The sequence below is a fragment of the Chlorocebus sabaeus genome, chromosome 17 (genome assembly GCF_047675955.1).
Source record: "Chlorocebus sabaeus isolate Y175 chromosome 17, mChlSab1.0.hap1, whole genome shotgun sequence".
NCBI lineage: Eukaryota > Metazoa > Chordata > Mammalia > Primates > Cercopithecidae > Chlorocebus > Chlorocebus sabaeus.
Genome location: NC_132920.1, coordinates 30692293 through 30713080, shown reverse-complemented (window position 1 = coordinate 30713080; position 20788 = coordinate 30692293). Strand labels below are relative to the sequence as shown.

The 20788-nt window shown below is 46.5% G+C and overlaps 1 pseudogene; it reads right to left on the bottom strand.

Annotated features, from left to right (window-relative positions):
* Positions 1-413: 413 nt before the first annotated feature.
* LOC103221808 (uncharacterized) lies at positions 414-3832 on the bottom strand (annotated as a pseudogene).
* Positions 3833-20788: the final 16956 nt, after the last annotated feature.

Here is a 20788-nt window from a genome sequence, read left to right as displayed (position 1 = left end):
CTTTTCCCTCCCTGTCAGCAGGGAGGACTGCTGCAGCCCTCTGTAAGTTCCCCTAACAAATGCTTTGAATTGATCACCCTGACATCTGAGCTTCTTTCTTTGGAATCCCAATTGGCCCCATCTCTGGAGGGTCTGGGCCTCTCCCTGGGGGAATTCCCCTGCTGCTGCTTTTGTGATGATTCCAGCTGCGAGCTTGGTGAGATGAAACGCGCAGGGCTGGTGTGGAATTCTTTTGTCTCCTCTCGTAGAAACAACAGGGACCCTCAGAGACAGAAAAATACCCAGAGCTCCTCTTTGAGAGCTGGTACAAACTGTCTCTTTGGTATAGAGTAGTGGCGGCTCATAAAAACCCACTCGATTTTGGTTTTAAAAAAATCTGCAGAACTTCAGAGTGGGTAGAATTAACACAAGAATGTGTAATTTCCGATATAAGTGGACCACCCAGAAGGTTTCGAATTCATCCACTCCTGTGGTCCCCAGTTCCTTGTTTTCTTAGGAAAATTTCCTCTTTTACATCCATCTGTACCTAACGGTTCATGCTTTGCTCTGACTCCCACTGTGTCTTACCATGTTTGTGTTCTTATGTTTCTCACTCTCAGCCTCTCTTCCCTTTCTCTCCTTCCCGTCTCTCACAGCGTCCTCTGTCCCCAAAGCTTTCTGCATCTTTTGTGCCAGGTGCTCTTTTCCTTTCTCTCCACTTCTGTCTTTCCAGGAGCCTTTGCAGAGCTCTCTCTGTGTTGGCTTCCTCATGCCTGACGATTTCTTGGGCCTCTGTGCCTCAGCTCTCCATACCCGCCCTTCATCCTCAGATGGCTTCGTTCCCGTGATGCCCTGAATATTCCCAGAACAAATACTCACCACAATGAAGCCCAATCCAACAAAGAGTGCAACAGTAACCGTGGTTGCAGTCAGGAATATGAGGATAATTCCCATGGTGTCAGGAGCCTGGTAGGTTTCACTGCTGTGACTGAAGTAGTTCGTAGAAGGTGAATGTCACCATGTTTAGTGATTTCATCTTCTGTGGTCCAAGAGCCTGCAGTGATGGAGTCCTCGGTGGTCCCTGGGTCTGCAGGGACGGAGTCCTCGGTGGTCCCTGGGTCTGCAGTGACGGAGTCCTCGGTGGTCCCTGGGTCTGCAGTGACGGAGTCCTCGGTGGTCCCTGGGTCTGCAGTGACGGAGTCCTCGGTGGTCCCTGGGTCTGCAGGGACGGAGTCCTCGGTGGTCCCTGGGTCTGCAGTGATGTGGTCCTCAGTGGTCCTTCCATCTGCAGTTACATCCATTTTCTCTTATTCTTGAGTCTTTAGGGCTGGTCTCTGGGCGCTTAGTGGAAATGCTTTGACTTAGTCCTACTAAAAAGTAATTCCATTGAATGTGAATTGTTGATGGCCTATCCTCATCTGCTCTGCTCAGTATTTTCATAACTATCCTCACATCCAAATGACACATCTCCTCAGGTAATGTGGTGAGATTTATTCGAGTTAGGGATCATTTGGCACTTTTGGTTCAATTCCGGTAAAACATATTCCACAAAGAATCCTCCTGCACTACAATATGGATTATCTTTGCTGAGTCACGCCCCTCGAAGGCCTGCTCACCCAGCTTTGACTCTGTCTTTTCCAGGTCTGGTCTCTTTCCATGGGACACTAAACCTGACTCTTTCTCGAGCTCACTCCTCTCTGAGTTGGTGTTTCAGCAACTGGGGTATTCTGACTCCATGTTCATAGGTGTCTCCTCTCATCCAGTTGTGCCTGGGGTTCCGGCAAACCAATGAGGCAGAAGTGGTGATTCATGTTAGAGATTATACTCCGGTCATGCTTGGTGTGTGATTAAAAATGAGACAGCTGGCCGGGCGCTCCATCTCAAAAAAGAAAAAAAAAAAAAGAATGAGACAGCTTCTGGGTCAGATCTGGGGCTAACGTGGTAGGCTTGGAGGCAGGGAAGATTCAAGGTGGTATGGGGGCAGGTTTAGGGGAGGAGTCATGAGGGGTGTGGGTGTGATCTAGTTGGACTGAGAGCAACACTGAGTCGGGTACAAGTACAAAGAAGAGATGAGTCGTCTTCGTCTCCAGCCCTCACTGCCACAGGCAGTCTTCAGGACTTGGGAGTATTTATTCTTAGGATACATGTAGCCTACGTGGCATAAATTTTGAAATTTTGGGACTCTGCCCAAATCTAGTCATCTCTCCCTACTGCTGATGCTCCACATTTTTCTAATAGGGTTCAAGTCTTCCTTCCTTTCTTCCTTCCTTTGTTCCTTCCTTCCTTTCCCTCTCTCTCTCTCTTTCTTTTTTTCTCTTTTTTTTTTTTCTTGAGAAGGAGTCTCCCTCTGTCTTGCAGGCTGGAGTGCAATAGCGTGATCTCCGCTCACTGCAACCTCCGCCTCCCGGGTTCAAGCGATTCTCCTGCCTCAGTTTCTCAAGTAGCTGGGATTACAGGCGTGCGCCACCAGACCTGACTACGTTTTGTATTTTTAGTAGAAACTGGGTTTCATCATGCTGGCCAGGATGGCTTCAAACACCTGACCTCAGATGATCCACCCGCCTCAGCCTCCCAAAGTGCTGAGATTACAGGCATGAGACACTGCACCTGTTACTTTTTTATTTTCTTTTCTTCTCTTTTTTTTTTTTTTTTTTGAGACGGAGTCTCGCTCTGTGGCCCAGGCTGGAGTGCAGAGGCGTGATCTCACTCACTGCAAGCTCCGCCTCCCGGGTTCACGCCATTCTCCTGCCTCCGTCTCCCGAGTAGCTGGGACTACAGGCGCCCACAACCACGCCCGGCTAATTTTTTTGTATTTTTAGTAGAGACAGGGTTTCACCGTGTTAGCCAGGATGGTCTTGATCTCCTGACCTTGTGATCCATCTGCCTCTGCCTTCCAAAGTGCTGGGATTACAGGCGTGAGTAACCGCACCTTTTTTTTTTTTTTTTTTTTTTTGGACACAGGGTCTTGTTCTGGTTCAGGCTAGAGTTCAGGTTCAGTAGTGCAAACATGGCTCAATGCATCCTTGACCTCCTGGCCTCAAGTGATCCTCCCACCTCAGCCTCCCGAGTAGATAAGACTATAGGCATGGACTACCATGCCTGGCTGATTTGTTTGGTTTTTGTAGAGATAGTGTCTCACCATGTTACCCAGGCTTGTCTCAAACTCCTGGACTCAAGGGATCCTACTCCTTCCCAGCCTCCCAAAGTGCTAAGTGCTGGCATTACAGGAGTGCCAAATCTTTCATTTCTCAAGGAAAGTTGAAACAAAGAAACTGAAATAAAATGCACAAGATCAAAAGCAGAACATTTCCTTAAAAGGGGATATGAGAAAGACGCTGGGGTCCCTGCTTCCCTGTGGCAGGTGATTGAAGGCAGATAGCAGGGTCCAGAGCTTCCCGAGGTTCACTCACCTATTCCGTACCTTAGCTCAGGACTGGCCCTGTCTGAGTCCCAAGAGGTTCCTTCTCCAGGCACCCTGACTCCATCTCTCCAGGCCCTGGAAACTTTTGCATCCTTCTCACCAAAATTAATTCCCCCACCCCGTTCTGAACACCTCAGGAGAAGCTGGAGCAGCAGAAGGGGGGATGTAGCCGGGCATTTTCTTCTCATCTCAAGAGAATCCACACAGTGCTAGCCAGGACAACTTTTCCTCCCTCCCTCTCTCAACCTTTTTCCACCCTGCCCTTCTCCTTCCGCCCACAGTGGCTGTGAGTTTATATGTGCTTTGCCGAGGGAAGCCAGGGCTCCAGGTCTTACTTCTTGGAGGGAGGAGCAGCTTCTCGATGACCCCCTGTCACTCAAAGAAGTGGTCGGCCGGGCAGAAGAGGCTGTCACGAGGGGGACAGGGGCTCTCAGCTTTGGACCAGAGCCCGAAGTCGAGCAGTCACAGGGGCTCAAGCCTGTCAGTGTGAGTGCGCTGCTTTCTGATGTGGAGCCTAGTTGAAAACAGTCCTCCACCTGGTGTTTCAGTGCTTAGGGAGGGCCTCGGCCTTCCTTCCCACAGGTGGCCACAGTAAAGTCAGGATGACCAAGGAGGGCATAGGGCAGGCCTGCCTGGGGGATGATGCTTGGCAAGAGGAGAGCTGGGTGTCAGAAGGTAGAGGACATTTGGTAAGGACCAAGAGGAGGTCCCCCAACAGAAGGAGAGGAACACTCATAAGGGGGGTATAAACACCCAGTCTCACTCTCCCTTAAAGCCTCCCTCTTTGCTCAATCATCCACCCAAATCCTCTCCCTTGGCTTCTCTCCAGCCCACAGATCTCTCTCGTTGCTCCCCCTACTCGAGTGCCCTCACCCCAGGGAGCTTTCTCAATTACTGCATGTATTAGTCTGTTTTGACGCTACTAATAAAGACATACCCAAGACTGGGAAGAAAAGAGGTTTAATTGGACTTACAGTTCCACATGGCTGGGGAGGCCTCAGAATCATGGAGGGAGGCAAAAGGCACTTCTTACCTGGTGGTGGCAACAGAAAATGAGAAAGAAGCAAAAGCGGAAACCCCTGATAAACCTATCAGATCTCATGAGACTTATTCACTATCACGAGAACAGCAAGGGAAAGACTGGCCCCCATGATTCAACTACCTCCCCCTGGGTCCCTCCCACAACACTAGGGGAATTCTGGGAGCTACAATTCAAGTTGAGATTTGGATGTGACACAGCCAAGCCGTTTCACTGCACAAAATTAATCCGCTTGTGGTGAGGTCAGGCCTGAATGAGAATACCCACATCTTTTCCTTCTTCTCTGACCCTCATCCCTGCCTCGCCCGCCCACTCTTTAGAAGATCATTGTTGGTTCCCATCTTCATTCAGAGGTGTCTCTCACCATTTGTGGGGCCTCTCTCTTTCCCAGTGTCCTTCTAACTAAAAGAGGAGTGTGAAATTGCAGGTGGGCCAGGAACTGTCCCCCTCTTAGAAGGCAGCTGATTTCCTGAAAATCAATTTAATGAATGGCTAATTTACCAAATTTAATTGATTATGTTAACTACTAGTATTATTTGAATGTATTAAATATTTCCTTCCTTCCTTCCTTCCTTCCTTCCTTCCTTCCTTCCTTCCTTCCTTCGTTTCTCTCTCTCTCTCTTTCTTTCTTTTTGACAGAGTCTTACTGTATTGCCCATGTTGGAGTGCAATGGTGCTATCATGGCTCACTGCAGCCTTGATCTCCCAGACTCAAGTGATCCTTCCACCTCAGCCTCCTGAGTAGATGGGACTATACGTGTGCACCACCACACCCAGCTGATTGTTTTTTCATTTTTAGTAAAGACAGAGTCACTATGTTGCCCAGGCTGGTCTCAAACTCCTGAGCTGAAGAGATCCTCCCTCATCAGCCTCCCAAAGTGCTGGGATTACAGGTGTGAGCCACTTCGCCCAGCAACATTTTCAAACATAATATTTAAACACATTCAAAAGTATTTGTATATATTTAGTATAACTCATGAATAGATTTCAAGAGTATAGTAAGGAAAAGATATGATTTTCTAAGTCAAGAGGTATAATTTGCATATGATAAAATTCACCCTTTTTCATGTAAAAGTCAATAGAATTATTTTGGTTTGGTTTGGTTTTAGAATTTTTAAAACTTCATTTTGAGATAATTTTAGACTTACAGAGAATTACAAAAGTAGTTACAGAGTTCCCATATATTTTTCCCCTAGCTTTTCCTCATGTCAATATCTTATATAGTACAATTATATTTATAGAAACTGAGAAATTATATATACAATTATAGAAGCTAAGAAGTTATTGTTGGCACAATACTTTGTTGTTGTTGTTGTTGTTGCTGCTGCTGCTGCCCAGGCTGGAGTGCAATGGCATGACCTCAGCTCACAGCAACCTCCACCCCCCAGGTTCAAGTAATTCTACTGCCTCAGCCTCCTGAGTAGCTGGGATTGCAGGTGTGTAATCCTAATGGTGATAGATTAGATTCCTTCTACATTTATTAATTGAAATTCTTCTGTAAGAAAAAGTTGTGCCCTTTCCCCATTTTATTTATTCAACTATTTGTTTATATCAGTAGGGACTCATAAATGTTTATTTTGTTCTGTGAGTTATGATCCAATACTATCGCTATTTATTTTGTTGCTCAAACTTTGGCCACTGGGAGCTCTTTCAGATGGGCTCCAGTGCCGTTTTAATATCCTCCATCCTTTTTTTGTTTTGTTTTATTTTTGAGACAAGACTTCACTGTGCTTCCTAGGCTGAATGACGGTGGCCCCATCATACAGCCTCAGACTCCTGGGTTCAAGGGATCCTCCTGCCTCAGCCTCCTACAAGTAGCGAGGACCAGAGAGGCGTGCACCAGCCCACCCAGCTGATATCTCCATTGCTATTTTGTTTTGTTTTTTGAGACAGAGTCTCATTCTGTTGCCCATGCTATAGTTCAGTGGTACAATATTGGCTCACTGTAATCTGTATCCTGAACTCAACTAATCCTCCCATCACAGCCTTCCAAGTAGCTGAGACAACAGGTGTGTGTCACCATACCCAGCTAATTTTTTTTTTTTTTTTGTAGAGACAAAGTTTTGTTATATTGCTCAGGCTGGTCTTAAACTTCTGGGCTCAAGCAATCCACTTGCCTTGGCCTCCCGGAGTGCTGGGATTACAGGCTCAAGCCATTGTGCCCAGCCTTTCCATCCGTGGGTTTGTGTGTGTGTGTGTACGTGTGTGATGGAGTTTCGCTCTTGTTGCCTAGGCTGGAGCGCAATGGTGCGATCTCAGCTCACTGCAATCTCTGCTTCCAGGGTTTAAGCCTCAGCCTCCCAAGTAGCTGGGATTACAGGCACGCACTACCATGCCCAACTAATTTTGTATTATTTTAGTAGAGATAGGTTTCTCCATGTTGGTCAGGCTGGTCTCCAACTCACGAACCTCAGGTGATCCCCCTGCCTGGGCCTCCCAAAGTGCTGGGATTACAGGCGTGAGCCACTGTGCCCAGCCCTCTCCATCCCTTTTAAAAACACTTTCTTGCGTTCTGGTATTACAAGATGCTTCATGCTCATTTTGCATTTCCTCCATCCAGGCCTTGGAATCAACTATTTCTCCACAGAGCTCTGGCTCTTTGTATTAGAGAATAATATTTAGAAACCAAGATTTGGGTACTAGGTGTGCCCATTCATAATGGGTGTCACTGCTTCTTGCCCCCACGGAAGTTAGTGCTAGGAAATGTATGTATGTATGTATACTAACTCATGGATAAAGACATGTCTGTATTTATTTCTGTAATTATTTGTCTGCGTATATAGGTTGAATCCCTTATCTGAAATGCTTGAGACCATAAGTGTTTTGGATTTTCAATTTCTTGGATTTCAAAATATTTGTATATACACAATGAGATATCTTGGGGATGAGACCCAAGTCTAAACATGAAATTTATTTATGTTTTATGTATACCTTATACATGTAGCTTGAAGGTAGCTTTATGCAATATTTTAGATAATTTTGTGCATGAAACAAAGTTCGTGTATGTTGACTTGTGGTGTCATGTTGGTGCTCAGCAAGGTTTGGACTTTGAAGCATTTTGGATCAGATGAGCGTTGCTCAACCTGTGTGTTAAACACAAGTGTGGGTGCATTTTGACACCTCCAGTTTTAATCCAGCAATGTGGGGTTCATTCTAGTCTTTCCCTTTTCTTTATTTGTAACTCCTTTCTCTGACATGGCTATGAATACCTATAAAAATATTTTTTACTTATTTTTTCAACCTTAATAAACAAATAGTGGTTTCAGAACTGCTAATTCATACCCTTGCCAGAAACACATTTACCAACTACAGTACAGTACAGTTTTTCTGTATTCTTCTTCTTATTATTCTTTTTGTCTTTAGCTTTATGGTCAAAACACAGTTTTTCTTTTTTAAATTTGAGACAGGGTCTTGCTCTCTTACCCACTCTGGAGTGCAGTGGCACTGCAGCCTTGATCTCCTGGACTCAAGCTATCCTCCCATCTCAGCCTCCTAAGCAGCTAGGACTACAGGCACACCATCATGCCCAGCTAATTTTTAAATTTTTTGTAGAGGCAGAGGTCTTGCTGTGTTGCCCAGGCTGATCTCAAACTCCTGTACTCAAACAAGCCTCCTGCCTTGGCCTCCCAAAGTGCTAGGATTATAGGCATGAGCCACCATGCCTGACTCAAAACACAGTTTTTCAAAGTTACTTAGGCCAGCTCCTTCTTCTCCATCCCCTTCACTATGTTTACATGAGTCATTTGTCAGAGTCTGCATTCCATCTTTCCCTCCACATCCTGGTTGATTTGCTGAATTTCCATACCTTAAAAATCACTTTTTGTAGTGTACAGTTCTATGGATTTTGATAAATGATAGAGTCACATATTCGGCATACTGAATCCCTTCATCCTCCTCAATCTCCCACAATGCTGTTCCTTTAGAAACAACCCTTTTCTCAACTCCCAAACCCTGGCAACGTGGATCTTGTTTCTTTCCCTATAATTTTGTCATTTTCAGAATGTCATATTAAGGGAATCATATAGTCTGTAGCCTTATAGTTTTAGATATAATTTATATATTATTCGTAAGAATATTATTTGCAATTATTCATCAGAGTCAAGAAAAAATAATATTTTCTTGCACATATTTTTTAATAAAGTCTTTCATGTGAAAATTATTATAAATAAATATGTTTATCTTGAGTATTTTCTCAACTAGAAAACATGCTATAAATCAAGAAGACATTCCCCAGTCTCCCTCTGTCTCCCAGCCTCCAGCAGGAGGGAATCACATTGAATATGATTTAAAGAAAATAAAAAAATTCAAAGAATTAGTCATTTGATGAATTAGTTTTAAGAAAATTGCCTAGATAGAGCTTGTTAGATGAAGACCTCCCTGAAACAGGACTTTTAACAAAAGTCACCATACATTCTGGCGTTGGGGATTTTTAAAAAAGTGCTAGGCAGAAATCTCTTGAAATCCACATTTCTTCTCCTTTTTTTTTTTTAAAGACAGGGTCTCACTCTGTTACCTAAGCTGGAGGGCAGTGGCACAATCACAACTCACTGAAGCCTTGACCCCATGGGTTCAAGCTATCCTCTCACCTCAGCTGGGACTACAGGTGTGCACCACCTCACCTGGCTAATCTTTTTAACTTTTTGTAGAGACAGGACCTCACTCTGTTGCCCAGGCTGGTCTCAAGCTCCTGGGCTCCAGCAATTTTCCCACCTTGGCCTCCCAAAGTGTTAGGATTACAGGCATGGGCTACAGTGCCCAGCCTCCACTTCTTTTCTTCATTCCCATTTTCATGTTTTGTGGTCTTAGATTTGTCTATTTGCTTCTTTCTTTGCTGGGACATTACAACAGCCTTTTTGGTTTCCAGCCTCTATTTTCTACTCACTCAGCTGATTGAAGTGTTCTTATTTGGGAAAAAATTGTGTCCCACTACACCTTAAAGTGATCTGTTGGCTTTGTGCTGTCAAAGGATGAAATCTGGCCTCCCTGGGGCGGCATTCAAAGGCACGCATTAGCCCTCAGCCCCAGCTCCCTCTGCTGTGCTCTCCAGCCCCACGGCTCTTCTGACCTTCGCTGGCCGTGCCACGCCTGGTCTTGTACAAACTGTTCGTTTGCCTGGCATTTCCTCTTCTGCTCCTCGTAGATGCCTGCTAACTCCTCAAAATCTAAATGTCACCTTCTATGTGAGTCAGCCTCTCCTCCCCTCATCAAGTTAGGTGTTTCCTCCTGTGGTGCTTCCATTTGTACTACTTGACACGTTGGCCTGTAATTTATGTGTCTCCCTCACCCAACTGTGACCTACAGGGTCATCCTTGTTGCTCTAGCTCCTTGAGACCTCATGCCAAGCAGGTGTCCAGTAAATATGGTGAATAAATGAATGAAAAAATGAGTGCAAAAATGATAATTATTTTACGAAAAAGGTCTGGGGGCTCTTAAAGCTGAAGAGGAAAAAATGGATACACTGATAAATATCTTCAAGATATTATTTTAAAACCCTAATATAAAAATAAAAATTAAAAAACCCTAATGTATATTTTTTATTCCTATTGAGGTAAAATTTACAAAAAGTGAAATGCACAGATCTTAAGAATTCAGTTAGTGGAGTTTCCTCGTTTTGTTTTGTTTTTTTGAGACAGGGTCTCACTCTGTTGCCCAGGTTGGAGTGTGGTGGCACCATCACGGCTCACTACAGCCTCAACCTCCTGGGCTCAAGCTATCCTCCCGCCCCAACCTCCCAAGTAGCTAGAACTACAGGTGCACACTACCACACCCGACTAATATTTGTATTTTTTGTAGAGATGAGGTCTTGCCAAGTTGCCCAGGCTGGCCTCAAACTCTTGGGCTGAAGCAATCGTTTCACCTCAGCCTCCCAAAGTGCTGGAATTACAAGCGTCAGCCACCACACCCAGCTGTCAGCTGAGTTTTGACAAATGTATTTACCTGTGTAACCAACAGACCAGTTGTGACAGAAAACATTCCTATCACCCAGAAAGTGCCCCTTCCTAAAAATCCTCACCCTCATAGGAGATCTGATCTCCGCCACCATAGACTAGTTTTGCCTATTCTTGAATTTCATGCAAATAAATTGTACAGAAAATACTCTCTTGCATCTGTTAAAAACAGATTTTGTTGTTGTTGTTGTGCTTTTTGTTTGTTTTATTTTGGAGACGGAGTCTTTCTCTGTCGCCCAGGCTGGAGTGCAGTAGCGCAGTCTCTGCTCACTGCAACCTCTGCTTCCCAGGTTCAAGCAATTATCCCACCTCAGCCTCCCAAGTAGCTGAAACTACAGGCATGTGCCACCACACCTGGCTAATTTTTGTATTTTTAATAGAGATGGGGTTTTGCCATGTTGGCAGGGCTGATCTTGAACTCCTGACCTCAGGTGATCCACCCACCTCAGCCTCCCAAAATGCTAAGATTACAGGCATCATGAGCCACCGCACCCAGCCCAAAAACAGTTTTGTTCATCATATTGTAAAATGTTCTTAGAGAAACGGCTTGGTCCTGTTAAGGCTCTCCCAAAGACCCAGGAGAATCCCAGAAGCTGAAGAGACTTAGCACAGGGTGAAGTTGATAAAGCAGAGGCGAGTGATTCACAAGGAGGAACAATCAGTGGGGTGTGTGTGTGAGCAAGTTGCACCAGAAGCCTGGGCGGGACCAGGCCTAAGCATGGTGCTGACACTCGCATGTGTGCCATCTAAGGCCTGGTTTTGCGGGGGCTGCTGAGGATCTAGACTGTAGCAGGGCAAGCCAGTCCTGCCCTTGCAGAAACTGGGAGTACATTCTCCCTGCCCAGGACAGCTGCTGGGCTGGGAGCCCACAGGAGAGAAATGAAGGGGTTGCCTGCCCTTCCACACCTCTGGGCGTTTCTCGTTAGGTGGAACGAGAGACTTGAGGAAAGAAATGAGACACAGAGACAAAGTATAGAGAAAGAAAAGGTGGGCCCGGGGGACCGGCGCTCAGCATACAGAGGACCCGCGCCGGCACCGGTCTCTGAGTTCCCTCAGGATTTATTGGTCATTATCTTTACCATCTTAGAAAAAGGGAAGTGGCAGGATAATAGGATCATCACTGGGAGAAGGTCAGCAGTAAGACATATGAATAAAGATCTCTGTGACATAAGTTTAAGGAAAAGTGCTGTGCCTTGATATGCATATGCAAACATCTCCATAAACCTTTTTAGTGCATAAAGAGCAACATTGCGCTAGCAAGTCCCACCTTCAGCCCTAAGGCGGTTTTCTCCTTTCTCAGTAAACAGAACATACAATCGGGTTTTACACTGAGATGTTCCACTGCCCAGGGACGGGCAGGAGATAGATGCTTTTCTCTATCTCAACTGCCAACAACTGCCAAGTGGCCTTCTTTCCTCTTGTACTAGTCCTCCTCAGCACAGACCCTTCACAGGTGTCAGGCTGGGGGACGATCAGGTCTTTCCCTTCCCACGAGGCCGTATTTCAGACTATCATATGGGGAGAAACCTTGGACAATACCTAGCTTTCCTAGGCAGAGGTCCCTGCGACCTTTGGCAGTGTACTTGTCCCTGGGTACTTGAGATTAAGAGAAGGGTGATGACTTTTAACCAGCAAGCTGCCTTCAGGCACTTGTTTAACAAAGCACACCCTGCACAGCCCAAAATCCTTTAAACCTTGAGTCACCGCAGCACATGTCTCTTGCAAGGACAAGGTTGGGGGTAGGGTCACAGATTAACAGCATCTAAAACACCGAACAAAATGGAGTCCCTTATGTCTACTTCTTTCTATATAGACACAGTAACAGTCTGATCTCTCTTTTCCCCACAAGAAAGGTAGCAACTCACACCTAAAGCCCAGAGCAGATATGAGTGGCCAGGAAAAGTGGTCACGTCTAGGGTGGCCCCAATAGCAAGCTCTTTCCTACCTCACAACATGAAAACAGGATCACTTTCCTCCAGTTCATGTTCTAGGCTCACACAGAGGCTGTTTTCCCGCCATGCAACACGCATCTGTAAAGACCAGCACCTGCCTTCCCCCATGTCTCCTGACTCCATTCTTCCATCTGCCCAGAGGCCTCAGGGAGTAGGGAAGGAATGGGGAAGAAAATGGGACAGATGTGAAGTCTCTGGATTTCATGCTAGGGATTTGACAACTGGGAGTAGAAATGAAAGTGTCTTCATGATAAAGGAAACCTGTCTTCACAGCAATATACAAGCACACACCCACAGTCTGGCTGTCACATAGAGCAGGTGCACTCATTTAAACATTCAGGCCCAGCGATAGCCTCCTGTTTCAGGTCTGGGAGAACTTAGCAGAAGGGAGAAGTGTCAGGGGCTGGAGCAGAGCTGGGAGGAGCAGCCCTGGGGGCAAGCGAGGAAAACGGAGAACCCTGGTCCTCCCCACCCTGAGGACGGTGAAGTGCCTGCCTTTAGGGACAGTGTCTCCTCATCAGCTCCATGCCTGAGGGAGAACACTGGTCTCTAAAATCCATTTCAGTCTCACTTGACCCATCTTGGACTCCATGATATCCTTGAGGGCATGGACCAAGGTTTGGGATGTGAAGATCTTTGGTGAAGAGGTTTCTTAGGCACAGAGAGTTTCTCTAGAAAACAAAAGGATGGATCGTTCAGAGTTACGCCCCTTGTCCAATGCTCTCCCATCCCATGTGTTCCCCACTCCCTACCCGGCCTCTGTACTTCCTTTGGCCCCTTCTCTCCTCATCAGTTTCCTCTGAACTTGTACCAGCTTTTCTAGCCCTGTCTCTTGCTGCTTCTCACCTGCTGTCTGTCTTGCTTTGTCCCTCTCCTGATTTCTCATTCCCTATTAGCCACACAATGACCCTACTCTCTCTACCCTGCTTCCCTCCTCAGTTCCCTGCACTCCCTCCCTCAGAAAAAGGATTTCCTACACATCAGGCACTCACGAAATAAAAGAGACCTGTGAAGAGAATCACAGCCATTGCAACCAAGGCCAGAGTGACTAGGACAACTTCCCACAGCCTCAGCTGTCCATGAGACCTTCCCTCATTCCCTGGAGGGGCTGCACTTGTGCTGGTGACACTGGAGGTTGCGGTTGTTGTGTTAGTTCCACTGGAAGGTATAGTGGACCTGGGGCAGGGGGGTTGTAGTGATTTCACTGGGAGGTGTGGTTGGTCCAGGAGGCATAGTCACAGTAATTCCACTGGCAGGAGTGGTTGGTCCAGGGGGCATGGTCATGGTGATTCTGCTGGATAATGTGGTTGATCCTGGAGGGGTGGTCACGGTGATTCCACTGGAAGGTGAGGTTGATCTAGGGGAGATGGCCATGGTGATTTCACTGGAAGTTACAGCTGATTAAGAAAGGGTGGCTGGTTGGCTCCATTGGAAATTTGGTTTTGTTCGCCACTACAGCTACTATGAGTAACACTAATGATAATAATAATGGCTGTCATTTAAGAATGCTCACTATATTCCAGGGACTGTGCTAAGTGCCACATACAAATTAGTACTCAAATCCTTACAATACCTCCTTGAGATAGAAACTAATATTGCCCTCATTTTATAGATAGCTAAATTGAGGGGTTTTTTTTTGTTTTGTTTTTTGTTTTTTTTGAGATGGAGTCTCACTCTGTCGCCCAGACTGGAGTGCAGTGGCTCCATCTCGGCTCACTGCAAGCTCCACCTCCCGGGTTCACGCCATTCTCCTGCCTCAGCCTCCCGAGTAGCTGGGACTACAGGTGCCTGCCACCTCGCCCGGCTATTTTTTTTGTATTTTTTAGTAGAGACGGGGTTTCACCGTGTTAGCCGGCACGGTCTCGATCTCCTGACCTCGTGATCCGCCTGTCTCGGCCTCCCAAAGTGCTGGGATTACAGGCTGGAGCCACCGCGCCTGGCCAAATTGAGGTTTAGAGAAGTTAAGCAGCTAATTCCAGGTCAGACAGTTAGTAGGTAGTGGAACAAGGATTTAAATCAAGGCAGTCTGACCCCAGAGCCAGCCCCTAAAGCCCTTAACCCATGCACTATTCCACATCCCAGGTACGGGGAGTTACAAGGCCAGGGTTTACAGGGGATGCTGTTATTCCTTCAACTATTCATGATACTCTCCGACTAAAGAATGTAAGAGAAAAGTTGAAGGCCCATCAAGCTCCTCTCCCAACAGTGTTGTGCCCTTCCTCTAGGGGGCAGATAATCAAGGGGAATCAGTTTGGGAGTGGACCATGATGTGCATTTTTACTACATCAGGTAATTCTTCTGAACACAGAAGCTTAGGGCCGGGTGCAGTGGCTCACACCTGTAATCCCAGCATTTTGAGAGGTCAAGGCAGGAGGATCACTTGAGTCCAGGAGTTCGAGACCAGCCTGGCCAACATGGTGAAACCCCGTCTCTACTACAAATACAAAAACATTAGCCAAGCATGGTGTTGCACGCCTGTAATCCCAGCTACTCACGAGGTTGAGGCATGAGAATTGCTTGAGCCGGGGAGGTGGAGGTTGCAATGAGCTGAGAGCATGCCACTGCACTCCGGCCTGGACGACAAAGCAAGACTCTGTCTAAAAAAAAAAAGTTTGGGAGCCACTGGTTTAAAGGACCCCAGATGGCCTTGACACGTGGACTAGTAAAGAACCAGTCACGTGTAGCTTGAAGATATAAGATCTTCTGGGATTCGGGGAAGGGGCTCAGCTTCCTTGTTGGATCAGTTAGAGTTAAGCTGAGACTGGGCTTCTTTCCCTGTCATGCCTATTTTCTACCCTGTCTGATTTTCCATCCCATTAACAACCAAGCGCTTGGCCTCCCAGATCCCTATAGACCCTCTCCTCATCAATGGTCTTATTCTCTCCCTGGATGTAGGTGCTGCCCTTTACCCTCCACATGTGTTCTTGCCTTGGCATTGTCTGGACCAACATAAGGATTGCCAATTTAGATTTGAGGGAAGAATTCCAAAACCGTGTGTCGATGCCTTAGGTTAGGGTCAGAGCCAAGAGAGAAACAAGTGAGAAGTTGAGATGAAAAGCTAGCCTGTGGAGAGGGAATAGACTGGTTTTGTGTTGTTCAGGGGCATAAAACACAGGAGTCAAAGTCATGCTGGGGCAGATTCTAGAGAGAAGTAAATCTGTGTGAGTGTGGAACAGCAATGTCTCATGAAGTGTTTAATTAGAGGCTAGATGACTGCTGTCAGAGACGCTGGAAATAGATTCCTGCCTACTATGGGTGGTCAGACACTAATTCAAGTTCCCTTCCAACGCTAATGCGCCTATATCTGGGAATGATATATTATAGAGGAAATAGGTCCATCTTCTGGGCAGAAGAGTTGCCACTGAGAACAGAACGGAGGACAGATGCTAGGTTGCATTGGAGAGAAAAAAGCAAAATAATCATCCCTCCTCCCTTGATGAGAATGGGAGCAATGAGGACAGAGTGTGCATCCCAGAAGTTGTCAACACTTTTCCCAAACTCTACTCAAACTCCAAGATTATTCTCTTTTAAAGAAAATCACTCACCATTTCCTAAAAGTAGAAGGAAGTGAAACAGCCAGCATGCAAGGGAAAATGATTTTCTCTTCCTTTTGAGATAGTTGGCCTGTGTGAGGCTGGAAGGGAGGGCCCCTCCTTTAGTCCCGATGGGATTAAGCCTTAGAAGGGAAAGGCAGGAGATGAGAATCTTGAGGGTGGAGTCTCAAGGTGGAGATCTGAGGGCTGGTCTACTAGGAATTCGAATCTCCAAAGAATAGGTCCTCAATCTGAAGAGAAGCACCGATAAGGGGTCCTGGGCTGCAGGGGAGGCTGGATGTCTGGTCTTTGAGGTTCCCCACAGAATGCCACCTCTTCTTTTTCTCTTTCATAGACGGCCTGTAGGCTGGGTACAGTGGCTCATGCCTGTAATCCAAGAACTTTGGGAGGCCAAGATAGGCAGATCACGAGTTCAGGAGTTCGAGACCAGCCTGGCCAACATAGTGAAACCCCGTCACTACTAAAAATACAAAAATTATCTGAGTGTGGTGGCACTTGCCTGTAGTCCCAATTGCTTGGGAGGCTGAGGCGGGAGAATCGCTTGAACCTGGGAGGCAGAGGTTGCAGTGAGCTGAGACCACGCCATTGCACTCCAGCCTGGGCAACAGAGTGAGACTCCATCTAAAAAAAAAAAAGAAGAAGAAGAAGGCCTTTAAAGTATCATCTGGGTGGGCAAGGTCTGGACATGTAGCCTGTTGTTCTTCCAGCTGTGAGCAGTGGCAGAATCCACCAGCTTTGAGAGGAGGGTATAGCAGCCAGAAGGTAGGTGAGGATGGAGGATGACTTAGTCCCATTAGGAAGGGCCTGGGGAGGGGGAAGTGGAATAGTTCAAGGGGATCAAGGCTGTCAAAGTGGAGGGGATCCACCCTCTGAGGCAGGGATGGGGCAGAAAACCTGCTCTAGCTGAAGGCCTCCTTTCCTGGACAAGAAGTCCTGAGAACCCAGGATAGCTGGGCACGAGCAGGGGTGTGAGAAGGAAGCCCCTGCAAACAGAGCTTAGCAGGTAGGACACCGGAAGTGAGATCCCTGTGAATGGGCACTGGAGACTGGACCTCTGGGCATTGCTGAGTGAGTAGTAAGCCTGCAAAGCATACCTTGAATGAGGTGGGGAAGAGAGACCTGGGGGAGGGAAATAGACTCTGGGGTCTCTGCAGCATGGCAGCTCGGGGTGGGAGAGTTGCGAGGGCAGTGGATGCTGTTGAGGAGATGGAACCATAGATCAGTGCCTACCTGTGAGCTAGAGCTCATTGCTGAATTTTCAGGATTTTTGGCAACACAGCCATCATTAAAAATTAACTTGTATTAACAGTGAACTAAATTATATTTAAAACAAAGGTAAACATGCTCCAAACTCATTACTTTCTAATTGCTTTACTACATTTTATTATTATCTCTGCGCACGAAGTTACATACACCTATCACATCTGCCTGGTATGGTGGGAATGGTATGGAACGGTGTGCCACCCATCACTTGCCACTCCACACACAGTGATTCATGCTGGTCACATGCGGTCAGCCCTGGTGGGTGCATTTGCACCACAAGAAGTGGGTTGTGAAACATTTACCAGCACACACGCTGCAGGGGACCTAAGGAGAGCGATGGCACTGGAGAGGAATGCGCTTGCCTCTAACCCTCCTTGATAGAGGCGCTCCCCTTTTGTTTTTGAGGAATTTATAGAAGCTTTTCCAACTGGGAGCCTCAGCTAGGTCTTCTCATCAGTGTTGTGTGCCAGACAAGCTGGATGATCAAGGAAGTGCCTACCCTTTGGACATTGTCAGTTTGCCTGAAGACTGAGAGCTTACAGTCCAAGCTTGCTTCAACTCTGGATGAGGCCAACAGAGAGAGCCCAAAGACAACTGAAGGAGCGGCAGAAAACAAAGATGGGAATGGGGTACTTGGCTTCCAGTTCTTTCATTCGCAGGTCATGAAAAAAACCTGGGGCTAGACTCCATGAGAGTTTTTTTTGTTTTCTGGTGTTTTTTTTTTATTTTTTTTATTTTTTGAGACGGATTCTCGGGGTCTCACTGTGTCACCCAGGCTGGAGTGCAGTGATGCAATCTCGGCTCACCGCAAGCTCCACTTCCCAGGTTCACGCCATTCTCCTGCCTCAGCCCCTGAGTAGCTGGGACTACAGGTGCCCACCACCACACCTGGCTAATGTTTTGCATTTTCAGTAGAGACGGGGTTTCACTGTGTTAGCCAGGATGGTGTCGATCCCCTGACCTCGTGATCCATCCGCCTCAGCCTCCCAAAGTGCTGGGATTACAGGCATGAGCCACCGTGCCCAGCCTGTTTTCTGTTTTTTTTTTAAGACAGGGTCTTGCTCTGTTGCACAGACTGGAGTGCAGTGGCACAATCTTGACTCACTGCAACCTCCCAGGCTTAAGCGATCCTCCTACCTCAGCCTCCTAAGTAGCTGGGACATAGGCATGTGTCACCACGCCTGGCTAATTTTTGTATTTTTTTGTAGAGCTGGGTTTTCACTATGTTGTTCACGTCTGTCTTGAACTCCTGGGCTCAAGTAATCCTCCTGCCTCAGCCTCCCAAAGTGCTGGGATTACAGGTGTGAGCCGCCGCACCTGGCCAGCAGGGGACTTCTTAAGCATCAAATCATTTCCCTCCAGCTTTTGGCTAAGTTTGACACTGGAAAAGTTGCAGAGGAAAAACGTCAAATTACCTAGAGGGGAGAATATATTGGGGTATGTTCTAACTATATGATCCTAATTACTTATATCTACAAAAATGTTTAAATGGCCCTGATACAACATCTTTGGGAAGGGACAGCAGCACTTGGAGGGGCTAAAAAGGGATTTGTCCTACCTCCTCCAATCTCTATCTGCCCCCTTGAAAGCCACCTGAATATATATAAAACCTAATTTGAAACAATATGGTTGCTATAAAAATACAGCTTTTACAAAAGACGCCTAAAAAGTATTTCCTTCCCTCCTTTGTAAGATATCCACAAATGAACAATCTAATGATAGCTAATAATAGTTAGCTTTTATTGAGTATTCCATGTGCTATACATTATTCAAAGTGTTTTACAGATATTAGTTTATTTAGTATTTATATTACTCTATGCCTAGGTACCACAATCCCCGTTTTACAAATTTGGAAACTGAGGCATAAAGATGCCTCAGTTCATCTTGCCAGGACTTGTAAAGCTAACAAGTGGCAGAATCAGGATTCATACCCAGGCAGTCTGACTCCTGTGCCATGTTCTTTTTTTTTTTTGAGACAGAGTCTCGCTCTGTCACCCAGGCTGGAGTGCAGTGGCACGATCTCGGCTCACTGCAACTTCTGCCGCCCAGGTTCAAGCTATTCTCCTGCCTTAGCCTCTCAAGTAGCTGTGATTACAGATGCACGCCACCACAGTCAGCTAATTTTTGCATTTTTAGTAGAGATGGGGTTTCACTTTGTTGGTCAAGTTGGTCTCAAACTCCTGACCTCAGGTGATCCACCCACCTTGGCCTCCCAAAGTGCTGGGATTACAGGCGTGAGCCACCATGCCCCGTCCGCCATGTTCTTAATCACTACAAAAAGAAAGCATCAATTACAAACATTGGTCCCAGCTGCCCCCTTGAAACTATTGCATGTTCCTAAACCCCTCCCCCAGAGGAATTCTGGAGCTTCCACAGAAGCAGCAAAGGTTCAGCCAGGTTAAGTTTAAAATAAAACAGATGCAATATTTATCAGAAGGGACATTCCATTAGAATGAGTAAGTTAGAAGCAGGTTCCCAGGCAAAGCTGACTGGAAAGAGATCGTATTTTGATACATGTTTGGAGGGTCAGTTCTGACAAATGTGAAGGGACAGGATGCAGCGGCTAAGAACTTAGAATTTCTGTCTTGTTTACAAAATGAGAGATTAATTTACCTCAGTATTAGAAATGTTAGGATGCAAACCGTTGCATGCATACAAACAGAAAAATCACAGAGACACAGAGTAATTTTGGAATTGTATTAGTCTAACCTGGGGGGGGGGGGGGGGAAAGAAAGGAGGAGTCCTATTTAGGAACTGCCTGAACTCCAGATTCTCTCTACCCTGTCCTTTAATTTTAGCACGTCCTAATTCAGATCGCTTTCAGACGTCTAGACAAGTCGTCTGCTTTCTCTTTCTAGTTTTCATCTCCGATCTCCAGTTCCACTGCAGCTCTCCCCACTGCCAAACTTATTGGCACTTAGCACATTTAACGTCTTTCCACACACTCCCCTGGATGGCGGGACCTCGATCCTGGGAACTACCTTTTCCAGGCTCCCTTGCCAGGAGGCTCCAGACATATTTTACCTTCCTCCAGTGAGATGAACTCTCATGAGACTCAGTTCTGTGGCAGCAATGGCTGCAAGTGTGCACGGCTTCCTGGGGGAGGATTTTGTGGTGGTCTCCGCATTTCCCTGCCTCTGGCACATTGTGGGACTGTGGAGGAGTGGAGGAGCCTCAGCAGTTGCCTGCACGTCCCTGCCTCCAGTGACAGCAGATCTCTCCTCTAGGTGGCAGTGAACCTGAACCTGAAAGCTATTGGCTGTCATCCTGACTTTCACTCCTCCAACTTTTCGAGTGGTTTTATAAGCACCTACTTCTTGTACTAAATCCTTTTATGCTTGAAATATCCAAAGTGGTTTCTGTTTTCGTAAGTGAACTCTGACTGTTACAGTATTTGGTATAACAAGAGGTTTCAGAAAATTGACCTTCAAAGGTGGGAATCTGGGATTGGTTCCCTGACCCATTAGGCTTGAGGGCAGGGGTGACCTCACACTAGTATAAAATGAAGTCTTGGTATTCTACAGCAAAAGATAGAAAAAGTGACTGAAGTTATCACCTGTGGTGGTGCCTGGAATAAAGCAATTGTTGAAGAGGAGGGCCGGGAGCCCAGGTGGTCGCTGTGACAGATCGTG